Source organism: Hippoglossus stenolepis, chromosome 5 (assembly GCF_022539355.2).
Source record: "Hippoglossus stenolepis isolate QCI-W04-F060 chromosome 5, HSTE1.2, whole genome shotgun sequence".
In the NCBI taxonomy this organism is placed as follows: Eukaryota; Metazoa; Chordata; class Actinopteri; order Pleuronectiformes; family Pleuronectidae; genus Hippoglossus; species Hippoglossus stenolepis.
In genome coordinates this window covers 1,784,963-1,797,686 of record NC_061487.1, presented here as the reverse complement: position 1 = coordinate 1,797,686, position 12,724 = coordinate 1,784,963, and the positions used below count along the sequence as shown (strand labels likewise).

At 42.2% G+C, this 12,724-nt stretch overlaps 1 protein-coding gene across 1 annotated transcript in view; it reads left to right on the top strand.

Moving 5' to 3' along the window:
• Positions 1 to 4,310: 4,310 nt before the first annotated feature.
• Positions 4,311 to 12,724, top strand: part of ripor1 (RHO family interacting cell polarization regulator 1) — a 61,863-nt gene continuing 53,449 nt past the window's right edge. The window contains exon 1 of the mRNA XM_047339901.1: positions 4,311 to 4,568. The gene's annotated coding sequence lies outside the window, so the exon portion shown is untranslated. The remainder of the gene's footprint in view (positions 4,569 to 12,724) is intronic.

Genomic DNA, 12,724 nt, shown 5'->3' with positions numbered 1-12,724 from the left:
ATTTTGTGAAATGCATTTAAGTGTGTGTAATTTCATTTGGTTTTCACATGTTTGGAAAAAGGGCTTGGTGTTCTACTGACCACTTCAGCAACAGCCTGGAAGTCACCATTGTTGAGCTTAACAGTAAGTGGCCCATGGCTGCATATAGGGGATCTTAAGGTGACTGTTACAATGAGCTCGTGACCTTCGCAGTGCACATATGAGAGCGAAAGCAGAATGGAGAGTAAGTAATCCTATTAAAACTGAAGTGTTCCAGTATTTTAAAATGATACTTGGTGTAAAAGTACCAGAAGTTACATGTTTTCTTAAAGTCAACTCTTTCCTTTTTTTGATCTAGTCAGGTCTTAACCACATGGAAATTATGACCTTTGACCCTGACACCATGACATCTCTAGTGAGACAGGCTGCTGTGATGAGCAGATGCCTCCCAGTGTTTGGTGTTTTAAGTGTATACATGATGTAGAGGTGAACAACACTGTCAAACTCAGAGAAACAAAAACACATTGAAAATATACTCAAATATTGTTTTGACATCTGACATGTTATTTACTTCTAATGCATGTTACCTCCAGCATTATTCTTTGGTATGGTGGTCTGTGCAGGACAACAGAAATCAAAGACTGATCAGAGACTTTCTACTCTATCTCATCATCTTGAATAAAATAAATTAATAGAAATAGAAGAAAAGGAAAGGAGGCAAAGAATATCATCCACAGCAATTAACAGGTCAAATCACTTGTTTAAAGCTGAGGGGATAAAAGATGTCACGTATCTGCAAGAGAAACAAGAGAAGTCAGTCTTCAACATGTTTAGCTGAGAGAAAGACCTGCTCAGACCAAATTCTTCTGTCACTGGGACATGACTGAATTGGTTGGCTATTACAGAGTCCACATACTGCAGTGCATGCTTGTCTTAATAATAAGTTGGACACTCTATAGTGTACATGACAAACAGAAGTTATGTGACTGTAAAAAAAATCAGACCAAGTTAAAGTTTAACAGCAGTCTCTGTACAAAACTTGATTTAGTTCACACCTATAAAAAAACATCTGTTTCCGAGGCCAAGCATGAAGTTTTACACTCTACAAACTATTTATTTTAGTAACTGTTTCAAATTAGATGTTAAAACAACAGTGTGAAAATCAAGAAAAAATGATGCAACAAGCAAGAATAAAGACTCAACTTGTGCGTTTTTCTTGACTTACTTGTATAGTTTATAATAAAATATCCTTAGTTACATTTGATATTTTATTTTATTTAGGAAGTAAATGTATATACCTGCTTGTTTTTATTTAACACATTTAAGTGCTGCTAATTCACTGTATGAATGTATGTGTGAATGGGTGAATGGCAAACTGTACTGTAAAGCGCTTTGAGTGGTCATCAAGACTAGAAAAGCTCTATTTAAAACCATTTACCAAACCATTTAATATGTAAAGGGACTATAGCGCAATTTCACTTTAGGACTCATTTGTAAATATGTTTGATTTACTTATTTTTTATTCTTTTTAGTGTCGGAGCAAATCAACAGAAAAGCACAAAGACTCATTGAATAGTTGAACACTAGAGGGCAGCATGAGATAAAAGAAACATTTTTTGAGGTTGAAGGAAGTAGAAAGGAGCTTTATGTGACCTATAGTTCAGTATATTGGTGAGATCATTTTCATTAAAGATATTTATCGTCTCTTTTCACATATGTAAGCACCAACAAACATGGTGCCTGGCCCTCACACACAGATCTCGCTGACCAGTTTAACCAAGGTCTCTCCAGTTTATTGATGGAGACTGATGAGTATTCATATTTATTTTCTGCAGTGCTGTCTGTTAAACATAAATTATACACTAGCAGCATGACTATGGATTGGAATGTTACTCATCTGTCAACAGGTCAGACCCCAACAACTATTGTTATAAAGTTTTGTTCATAATATCCTGCTCCCTTCAGGATGAACGGTCCTGTTGATCCCTTATCTTGTCATTTAAATTTTCCCCATTCATACATGTTTAGGACTGGTTTATGTGTGTGTGTGTGTGTGTGTGTGTGTGTGTGTGTGTGTGTGTGTGTGTGTGTGTGTGTGTGTGTGTGTGTGTGTGTGTGTGTGTGTGTGTGATTGGTAAGGTAGCTCTACATTATACATAAATACATCATATGGTGTCAAATGATAAGTGACTTCATGAAGTAAGAAAATGTACCTGAAAATACATTGCAAAACATTGGAATGATTTCACAATTAAGTCAGAATATACAAAGTAGTAATACATTAACTGTTGCAACCAATGACAATGACACAATCTATAGTTTATTAACATGAATCAATAATTATTCATGATGACATCATTATGAAATGGCATTATTACAATATAAATAAATTTGCTATTTCTAATTTGGGTTGCATGCAGCATATGTGCAGTGTGTGTCAACTCTGCAATTCTTTTCGTTGAAGTTATTTAGATTTTCATTGTACTAAAATGCATTATTTTTGTATGTATGAGTGTAACTTTGTACAGTATAATATTAATATTCCATATATGTTATTAGGAAAAGGTAAAAAAAGATTGTAACTTTTTCCATATTACCAAAACGTGTTGTTAAGTTGTTAATTTATACACTTGTTTTACCTCCATTCCCTTTGTTTGACTGGTTTGATGATGAATTCAATAAATTAATCACATATGAAATGATGCTGTCACCTTCACTTAGTGGTTTTGGGTTAACATTAAGCTTATGTACGGGCCAAAATTGCAGTGAAGAGCAGGGTAAGTTGGTGGGTTGGGAACTTGATACCTGGACATGGGAAGTTGAGGGCCATCCAGTAAGAGGCCCTATGCAAGGCTCTTAATGCTAACATCACATAACACCAATACTCAGTGGCTAGTGGATTTGAGAACAGACCACACCATTCTCCCAGAACAAGACCCAATGATCATATCAATGGCAGAAATCAAATCAAGAGTGTGAAGTATGAAGAGCGGGACAGCACTAGGCCCTGACATGATCCACAATCAAATTCCTTTTTCACGTACCACTGTGCAGTGTTAAGCCCAATCATATTTAATCATCTCACTGGTAAGTACAGAAGCAAATGTCTGTGTTAATATTGTTGTAAATGTGAATGCCTTGCCTTGGATATTGAGACTTTGGGTTTACTGAACATTGAAGCTGAAGTTTATAATCTGCTGTCTGCATAGGATAGGACCAAACCCTATTTTTACCATCAGGGACAGCTAACAGGTTAATCTATTTCGTCTGTCTATCAAACTGAAAACTGACTCCTCACTGTACACACTGCAAGAAATATATATATAAAATATATATCTAACAATTTTAAAGGGTTTCCTATATATAGTTATATGAAAAATAATTAAAGTAAAATGTGCTAAGCTATGTTTACAACTTTCAAATGTACTATACCACTGCTTAAGTCAGTAAATGTCACTTACTCGACATGCATTTAATAGAACATACAAGCATGTGCTCCAACTGCACTGATTAACTGATCCTAATAGAGGTGACTACTACACTATATCATTTGAAGTGTCCAGCAGATGGTGGTCTTGCACAACTTAGATGGAACAATCTTTTTTAACGTCTCCATTTCAAAAGGTTCTCTAGAAAAGATTGGCCCAATTAAGACCTTTTCTATTTAACTCTCAACAATGGGAGCCAAAAGATGATTGGCGCTGTGGAAAAGTGAAATACAGACATTTATTACATATATTACATATATAGCCTTAGCTAAAATACATCTGAGGTAATGGGAGGTTGTACGACTACATTTTACACAAAGGCAGGAACAAGAACAAAGGACCCGCCTTGAGTTCCTCAACAAATCAGTGGAAACAGATCCCGTTACCACACACCACTTGCTGAAAGCTGCCCTTCTTATTCTGAAGACATCGTACTGCCTATTGGAGTCCATCTCTTCTTGTGAATGTGGAATTTTCATAATTTTGTTATTATTTAATGTTTTTATTCTGAAACCAAATTGTTTATACAGTTAAACTGCATATGTTATTCTGAACATCCATCAAAAGTATACTCGTATACATAGAGATGAAGAAGATGAAATACCTTTTCGATTAGCAGTTTACAGAAGGTACAATAATATCCTATTAATTCTAAATCCCTCTGATGACTTTTTTGCTATTAGTCGATGCAAATTTGCTAAATAGATGGATGTCATATTTCCCGCTAGTTATTTACCCACCTCCCATAGTTCCAGTTTGGCACTGGAGCCAGTCCTACCCGGATGTAAGGGACCCCGACAGTGTAGCGGTGAAACAGTTTGACATTTACATCTGAAAGTGCCGACCGGAAGTTTTGCACGCTGCTCAGCTTGACGCAGTCGAAGTGCCCGCTGCACCGCTGACTGCATGGAGGAGGGAAGCTGCTCCGCGAAGCAGCGCTGGGTGTTTAGTAGCAGGACACAGTTCACTCACACACCGACGGACAGGAGCTGTGCTCGGGACTGTACAGGGGCTCGTTCCCCGCGGGAGCGTCGACTTTTCTCTCATTAGGATTAAGAGAAGGTTGGAGTGAGGAGAGGAGCAGAGCACCGCGGCGATCATGTACGTTAATTCAAACTGTTTGTTGTTCTTTTACATCTCCTTATATCTAACTGTCTGTGTCTCCATATTGTTCACATCTACCCTGGGTTAGTCATAGTTACTGCTGGGGTTAGGTTGTTATTACATGAGCACTGGACATCTCCTCTGTCTTAGTAGAAGTGGCTCTGTCTGCTGCAGTCCTGTCACCCCAACATGTCCTGTCCTCTTCTCCGCTGCGTGGAGAGAGCAGTGTTTCAAATCTGTTCATGGAGCAGGGGACTTCTGGCCTGAGTCAAGTGGTTTGTCAGGGTTTGTCTCTGTCACTCAGTGGCCTCAGGGTTTGTCTCTGTCACTCAGCGGCCTCAGGGTTTGTCTCTGTCACTCAGCAGCCTCAGGGTTTGTCTCTGTCACTCAGTGGCCTCAGGGTTTGTCTCTGTCACTCAGTGGCCTCAGGGTTTGTCTCTGTCACTCACTGGCCTCAGGGTTTGTCTCTGTCACTCAGTGGCCTCAGGGTTTGTCTCTGTCACTCACTGGCCTCAGGGTTTGTCTCTGTCACTCAGTGGCCTCAGGGTTTGTCTCTGTCACTCAGTGGCCTCAGGGTTTGTCTCTCACTCAGCAGCCTCAGGGTTTGTCTCTGTCACTCAGCAGCCTCAGGGTTTGTCTCTGTCACTCAGTGGCCTCAGGGTTTGTCTCTGTCACTCAGTGGCCTCAGGGTTTGTCTCTGTCACTCAGTGGCCTCGGGGTTTGTCTCTCACTCAGCAGCCTCAGGGTTTGTCTCTGTCACTCAGTGGCCTCGGGTTTGTCTCTCACTCAGCAGCCTCAGGGTTTGTCTCTGTCACTCAGCAGCCTCAGGTTTTGTCTCTCACTCAGCAGCCTCAGGGTTTGTCTCTGTCACTCGGTGGCCTCAGGGTTTGTCTCTGTCACTCAGCAGCCTCAGGGTTTGTCTCTCACTCAGCAGCCTCAGTGTTTGTCTCTGTCACTCAGCAGCCTCAGTGTTTGTCTCTGTCACTCAGCAGCCTCAGTGTTTGTCTCTGTCACTCAGCAGCCTCAGGGTTTGTCTCTGTCACTCAGTGGCCTCAGGGTTTGTCTCTGTCACTCACTGGCCTCAGGGTTTGTCTCTGTCACTCAGCAGCCTCAGTGTTTGTCTCTGTCACTCACTGGCCTCAGGGTTTGTCTCTGTCACTCACTGGCCTCAGTGTTTGTCTCTGTCACTCAGTGGCCTCAGTGTTTGTCTCTGTCACTCACTGGCCTCAGGGTTTGTCTCTGTCACTCAGCGGCCTCAGTGTTTGTCTCTCACTCAGCAGCCTCAGTGTTTGTCTCTGTCACTCAGCAGCCTCAGTGTTTGTCTCTGTCACTCAGCAGCCTCAGTGTTTGTCTCTGTCACTCAGCAGCCTCAGGTTTTGTCTCTGTCACTCAGCAGCCTCAGTGTTTGTCTCTGTCACTCAGCAGCCTCAGTGTTTGTCTCTGTCACTCAGCAGCCTCAGGGTTTGTCTCTGTCACTCAGCAGCCTCAGGGTTTGTCTCTGTCACTCAGCAGCCTCAGGGTTTGTCTCTGTCACTCAGTGGCCTCAGGGTTTGTCTCTGTCACTCACTGGCCTCAGTGTTTGTCTCTGTCACTCAGTGGCCTCAGGGTTTGTCTCTGTCACTCACTGGCCTCAGTGTTTGTCTCTGTCACTCAGTGGCCTCAGGGTTTGTCTCTGTCACTCAGTGGCCTCAGGGTTTGTCTCTGTCACTCACTGGCCTCAGGGTTTGTCTCTGTCACTCAGTGGCCTCGGGGTTTGTCTCTCACTCAGCAGCCTCAGGGTTTGTCTCTGTCACTCAGTGGCCTCGGGGTTTGTCTCTCACTCAGCAGCCTCAGGGTTTGTCTCTGTCACTCAGCAGCCTCAGGGTTTGTCTCTCACTCAGCAGCCTCAGGGTTTGTCTCTGTCACTCAGTGGCCTCAGGGTTTGTCTCTGTCACTCAGCAGCCTCAGGGTTTGTCTCTCACTCAGCAGCCTCAGGGTTTGTCTCTGTCACTCAGTGGCCTCAGTGTTTGTCTCTCACTCAGCAGCCTCAGTGTTTGTCTCTGTCACTCAGCAGCCTCAGTGTTTGTCTCTGTCACTCAGCAGCCTCAGTGTTTGTCTCTGTCACTCAGCAGCCTCAGTGTTTGTCTCTGTCACTCAGCAGCCTCAGGGTTTGTCTCTGTCACTCAGCAGCCTCAGGGTTTGTCTCTGTCACTCACTGGCCTCAGGGTTTGTCTCTGTCACTCAGCAGCCTCAGGGTTTGTCTCTGTCACTCACTGGCCTCAGGGTTTGTCTCTGTCACTCAGCGGCCTCAGTGTTTGTCTCTCACTCAGCAGCCTCAGTGTTTGTCTCTGTCACTCAGCAGCCTCAGTGTTTGTCTCTGTCACTCAGCAGCCTCAGTGTTTGTCTCTGTCACTCAGTGGCCTCAGGGTTTGTCTCTGTCACTCAGCGGCCTCAGGGTTTGTCTCTGTCACTCAGTGGCCTCAGTGTTTGTCTCTGTCACTCACTGGCCTCAGGGTTTGTCTCTGTCACTCAGTGGCCTCAGTGTTTGTCTCTGTCACTCAGCAGCCTCAGGTTTTGTCTCTGTCACTCAGCAGCCTCAGGTTTTGTCTCTGTCACTCAGTGGCCTCAGGGTTTGTCTCTGTCACTCACTGGCCTCAGGGTTTGTCTCTGTCACTCAGCGGCCTCAGGGTTTGTCTCTGTCACTCAGCAGCCTCAGTGTTTGTCTCTGTCACTCAGCAGCCTCAGGGTTTGTCTCTGTCACTCAGCAGCCTCAGTGTTTGTCTCTGTCACTCAGCAGCCTCAGTGTTTGTCTCTGTCACTCAGCAGCCTCAGGGTTTGTCTCTGTCACTCAGTGGCCTCAGTGTTTGTGTCTGTCACTCAGCGGCCTCAGTGTTTGTCTCTGTCACTCAGCAGCCTCAGTGTTTGTCTCTGTCACTCAGTAGCCTCAGTGTTTGTGTCTGTCACTCAGTGGCCTCAGTGTTTGTCTCTGTCACTCAGCAGCCTCAGTGTTTGTCTCTGTCACTCAGTGGCCTCAGGGTTTGTCTCTGTCACTCAGCAGCCTCAGTGTTTGTCTCTGTCACTCAGCGGCCTCAGTGTTTGTGTCTGTCACTCACTGGCCTCAGTGTTTGTCTCTGTCACTCAGCAGCCCCAGTGTTTGTCTCTGTCACTCAGCGGCCTCAGTGTTTGTGTCTGTTACTCAGTGGCCTCAGTGTTTGTCTCTGTCACTCAGTGGCCTCAGTGTTTGTGTCTGTTACTCAGTAGCCTCAGTGTTTGTCTCTGTCACTCAGCAGCCTCAGTGTTTGTCTCTGTCACTCAGTAGCCTCAGTGTTTGTGTCTGTCACTCGGCAGCCTCAGTGTTTGTCTCTGTCACTCAGCAGCCTCAGGGTTTGTCTCTGTCACTCAGTGGCCTCAGGGTTTGTCTCTGTCACTCAGCAGCCTCAGTGTTTGTCTCTGTCACTCAGCAGCCTCAGTGATTGTCTCTGTAAATGAAAAAACTGTTTGGACAATACATAAGACACATATTCTACCATTTCGTCATTGCTGCTCCCTTCGTCTCTATTAGACATTTTCTTATGTATAAATACTTTAAACATTGAAACATCTTTCAATTATGTTAAAAACTGTTTTTTCTAATCAAAGTTGTAGATATTGTAATTTTGTTGATGTGTTCAGCTACACACAACATATATTGCACTTCTGTCCCTGATAGGAGAAAGATCCCTCACATGTGGCTCTCTGAGGTTTCCATGTTTTTATCCCTGTTGATAGGGTTTTTTGGTAGTTTGTCCTTACTCTTGGAGAGGGTTAAGGACAGAGGGTGTGTTATCATGTGATGGACTTTCTCATAACCATCGACATTTGTAGACAAATTTATTAATTTATTAATTAATTAATACTGAATATATCAAATCTGCAGCCCCTCTGCATCCTCTTACCCCCAATGTTATGACATCTGACAAGATGTCAGTCTCCAGATGGAGTGACAGCATTCTGGGCATAGCTTTGAAATAGAGCACATGCATTCGTAGTACTCTGCCCTTAGAGACAAACACACAGCCCCCCTTTGATTATGTTCCAAAGGGGAAGGTGGTGGAATCCAAATGTTGCACTAGTAGGTGAGAAAAACCAACCCTGTCAGGCTGACTGTGGGAATGAAACAAACCACAAGAGCACACTCTCTGTTCTGCCCACTCAGAGCCAAGTGAACACAACAGTAAGTCCATTGTGCCACTTGAGGCCTCTCACTGTTTGAGGACCTAATTCAGCTAATGATCAGGCCTGAGCTAACAAGTTGCATGAAACGGATACAGACCAGAGGGCAGACACTGTACTCACTCATCTGATTCTCATCTCATTCAAGATGTATTGTGTTCATTCATAAAGCAAGATGGAGCCACTCATTTCAACCCTGTCCTTGTACACAGAACGCATCAAGATGGTTTTGGCTGTAATGTAAAACAAAATGGTAAAAAGTGGAAAAGTTAAACAAACAAGTTAAACAAACAAGCTGGATTTTATTAGGTATGCTTGTCATGTCTGTACTCAGCTTGGAGGCACATTTCTCTCATTCTAACTCAAACCCACATTCTCATCCTCATTCACACTCAGTTCGATCATTTGATTGAACGATTTTAACAATATGATACTAATACAGATACATGGTGTGCATTTGCATCACATTCTGATCCATTGAACAAGAAAAGTATGTGTATAGGGGGGGGGCAACAAATAGTTAAGTATTCATTCTCTAGTATTAAAGTAATAATTGATAATTAAAGTAAAAAATGAAATATACAATAACTAATGAACGGAAACAACGTGAATACAGATGCTGACAACTCACTGAATGATTTTGTTGAAAATGAGGAGTCCTACACCATGGCCTTCTGTCTCCAGATCACAGGCTAGCTGAACCTCTAAGGAGCGACATGTTAGACAGTGCTCTCTCCACCCCCAGCATTAACATACAGATGAGGGAATGGAGTAGCTTCAAGAAGAATGCTGTTTGGTAGAGTTGTTCGCGATGGGGGAATTTATGTCAAGGGCCACTGAAGTTGTTTTGGAGGATTCTGGTGAAACGACTTGCTCACATCATGTCACCCATCTGTATGGGGCCAGAAGGGAGGACATTACATTAATGATACATCTTATTTATATAGTGTTAATGACGAGAAATATAAAATGCAATTTAAAAGCAGCTCTGAAGAGTTGGGCTTTGTCATTGTGAAAGTAGACAGTTCAGCTGCAGTAAGTTACTGTTATCCCATGACTTACTCAAGTTAGACAGATTTCTGCTGAGTGGAGCCATATGCTGATGCATCTGCATTGTCAGGAGTCTTGGCACATTGAAGTAAGTTCAATTTATGGTGAATATGGTCAGGTTGGATTGTCCCCACACTAAATGTGTGCTTTACTTCATTCCTTTAGTGCCTGGAAACGGCAGGCTGCCAGTAGGAGATCATGCATGCTTTCATAACACACCTATTCAGTGTGGTTCAAACAAAGTCTGGCATACAAGGCAGGATTATGATCGGAGCCAAGACACCCTAAGTCCTCAAAAGCCACAAGTTTACTCCACGTCAGCTGGTCCTACATGATTGGATGGAGGTTGATAGAAATGTGCACTACTGCAATAGAATATCAACTTTTCTAGTTGAATAGTTGATATTCAACTCCTCCTCCTCTACCAGTTTTGTGGCTTTTTGTTATAAGATTGCTTTCATTTTAGTAGTCATGGGTAATGAACTCAAAGAAAACCTCAGACATAGGTAGGATCATTCCATTAACAGTGTGCTGAAAGGCTACAACCAACATTTATTTTCATATTCGATACTTCTGAATGTGATTTTCTTAAATAATTGATAGATATATATACAAGATCAGAAACTGGTGAAACATTAATCCCTGTAGTCCAAGTGAACGCGTTCAGATTGTGTTTTGTTGTTTGACCAACAGTCAAACTCAAAAGATCATGATCGACTGCAACAACGATCACAATCCACCATCATGATCCACTACCAATATCCTCAATCACGACCTATATTGTGAGTCAATCAATAGACCTTAAATGTGAATATGACAACTTGACCATTTTATTTGTATATATCGGCTGTCTTGATAATGCACACTTTAGCGATGATTGTATTTTCAAGCACTTAAAATGTATTTAGAAGTTATTGTAATTACCAACAAATTTATTTTGTCAAAATTCTTGCCAAATAATTTGTCAATCGACTAATCAATTAATGATCTAATCCTTTCAGCTGTAGGAGGTCAAATAGGAGCACATTTTTTGCCACTGGGCTAAGACAGAATGAAGGAGGTTAATTTGGCCATGCTGATGAGCCTGTCCAGTCTGTATGGTATGTTGAGGTTGATGTGGAAGCTGCCAGTCAAACTTTGGACCAAACAAATGGCTTGAGACTTTTAATGTGTTTTAATTCCAACCGAATTGTAGTGCAATTGGTTTGTGGTCCAAAAGCAAAAGTCGGGCCAGAATTTAAGCTTCTCTCTGAAGCTTTCTATTTTTCTTATATTTACTGCTTCTGTTACTTTTCATGTGTGTATCTCATGTCATCATTAAACAGGAACTCAGCCAACTTTCAACCCGCTTTGTATTGTTACAATATCGATAGTATATGAAGATAAGCAATGTTTAATTTCCCACCCTGTTGCTCAACCTTTTGTTGACAAAAGTCCGCCAGATGACGATTTTGACATCACAGGTGGACTTTGGCCAGCTCCCTGGCTATGTGCTGGAACTACAACATGCACCTCCACATTTTTGTGTATAGTCGGAGCGTGAAGGGGACAGTGGAATAAAAACATCCTGGTCAAACTCAAACGGTTAGAACAACATCTACAAGACAATAATTCGATAGATAGTGAAGAATACTAAATTCAAAGTCTATTAAATGAGCCAGAATAGACTGTGGGGGAACTACAACGTATGGAGGAGGAAGAGGCCATCCCTGAGAGTGAGGCAGCACCAGGCCACGTTTGACAAATTATCACACAATTTTATCGTTGCCTTAAAGTATAGCTTTTTAAAAATGTTTTTTGTGTTTTATTATGCGTGTTTTTAAACAGCACACCAGCTCTGTCGCCCCAAAATGTCCATCTCTATCCATCTCGCTCTCTTACACACGCACACACAATCCTTTGAAGTTAATGACTTCCTCTGGAGGAGTACACTTCCTTAAAAAACTAGACAAACATCCAATTAGTACACACACACACACACACACACACACACACACACACACACACACACACACACACACACACACACACACACACACACACACACACACACACACACACACACACATGCGCGGCAGTGTGGACCATTAAAGTTTTAATAATGAGAGTTAAAGACTTTGGCTCTTTAGAGAGAGGGTGTTGTGAAGCATGTTCTCCCATGGTCAGTTGTGTTTTGAGGTCTGGAATATCTTTAGCCTGAACTGTGCTGGCTAAAACATGTCCTGTATCAAGTAAGGATTAACTGTAGGCCACTGTCCCACACTGAAAACTCTTAAACAAATGGTAAGATGGCTGCATTATGTTAGAAGAAAACTTTTTGAATGACTTGTCTGATCTCATCAGAAAATGAATATGGTAAATGTTCTTAAATTATATAGCACTTTTCTAGTCTTGATGACCACTCAAAGCGCTTAACAGTACAGTTTTACATTCACCCATTCACACAAACATTCATGCAGTACATTTACATGTACAGTATGTGCAGCACTGATCTCTATGAGAAGGGGCAATTTGGGGTTCAGTATCTTGCCCAAGGACACTTCGGCATTCGGAATGGGGAAGACTGGTATCGAACCGCTGACATATATACTGTCACAATTGAATTAGGGGTAAAAAGTCTGCCATCATATAGAGTCGAAGACATGATATTGTTTTTATGTTTCATACACATTTGTCAGGCATTCTCTCCTGGAAGAGGAGCATAGTGTTGCCCTTGGTTTGCTTGTTTGTATAAAGAACAAATAAGAGCAATTAAGAGGGAAGCCAAACAGTCACTGTGTGAACTGGGTTTGAATTTCATGATTGAGGTAGACCTGACCTGTTTCTGAGGATGGATTATCACTGAACATGGAGCACTTTATTCTAATTCTTACAGGTCTGCCTGCCAGCTGAGGATTGTTAACACTTACAAA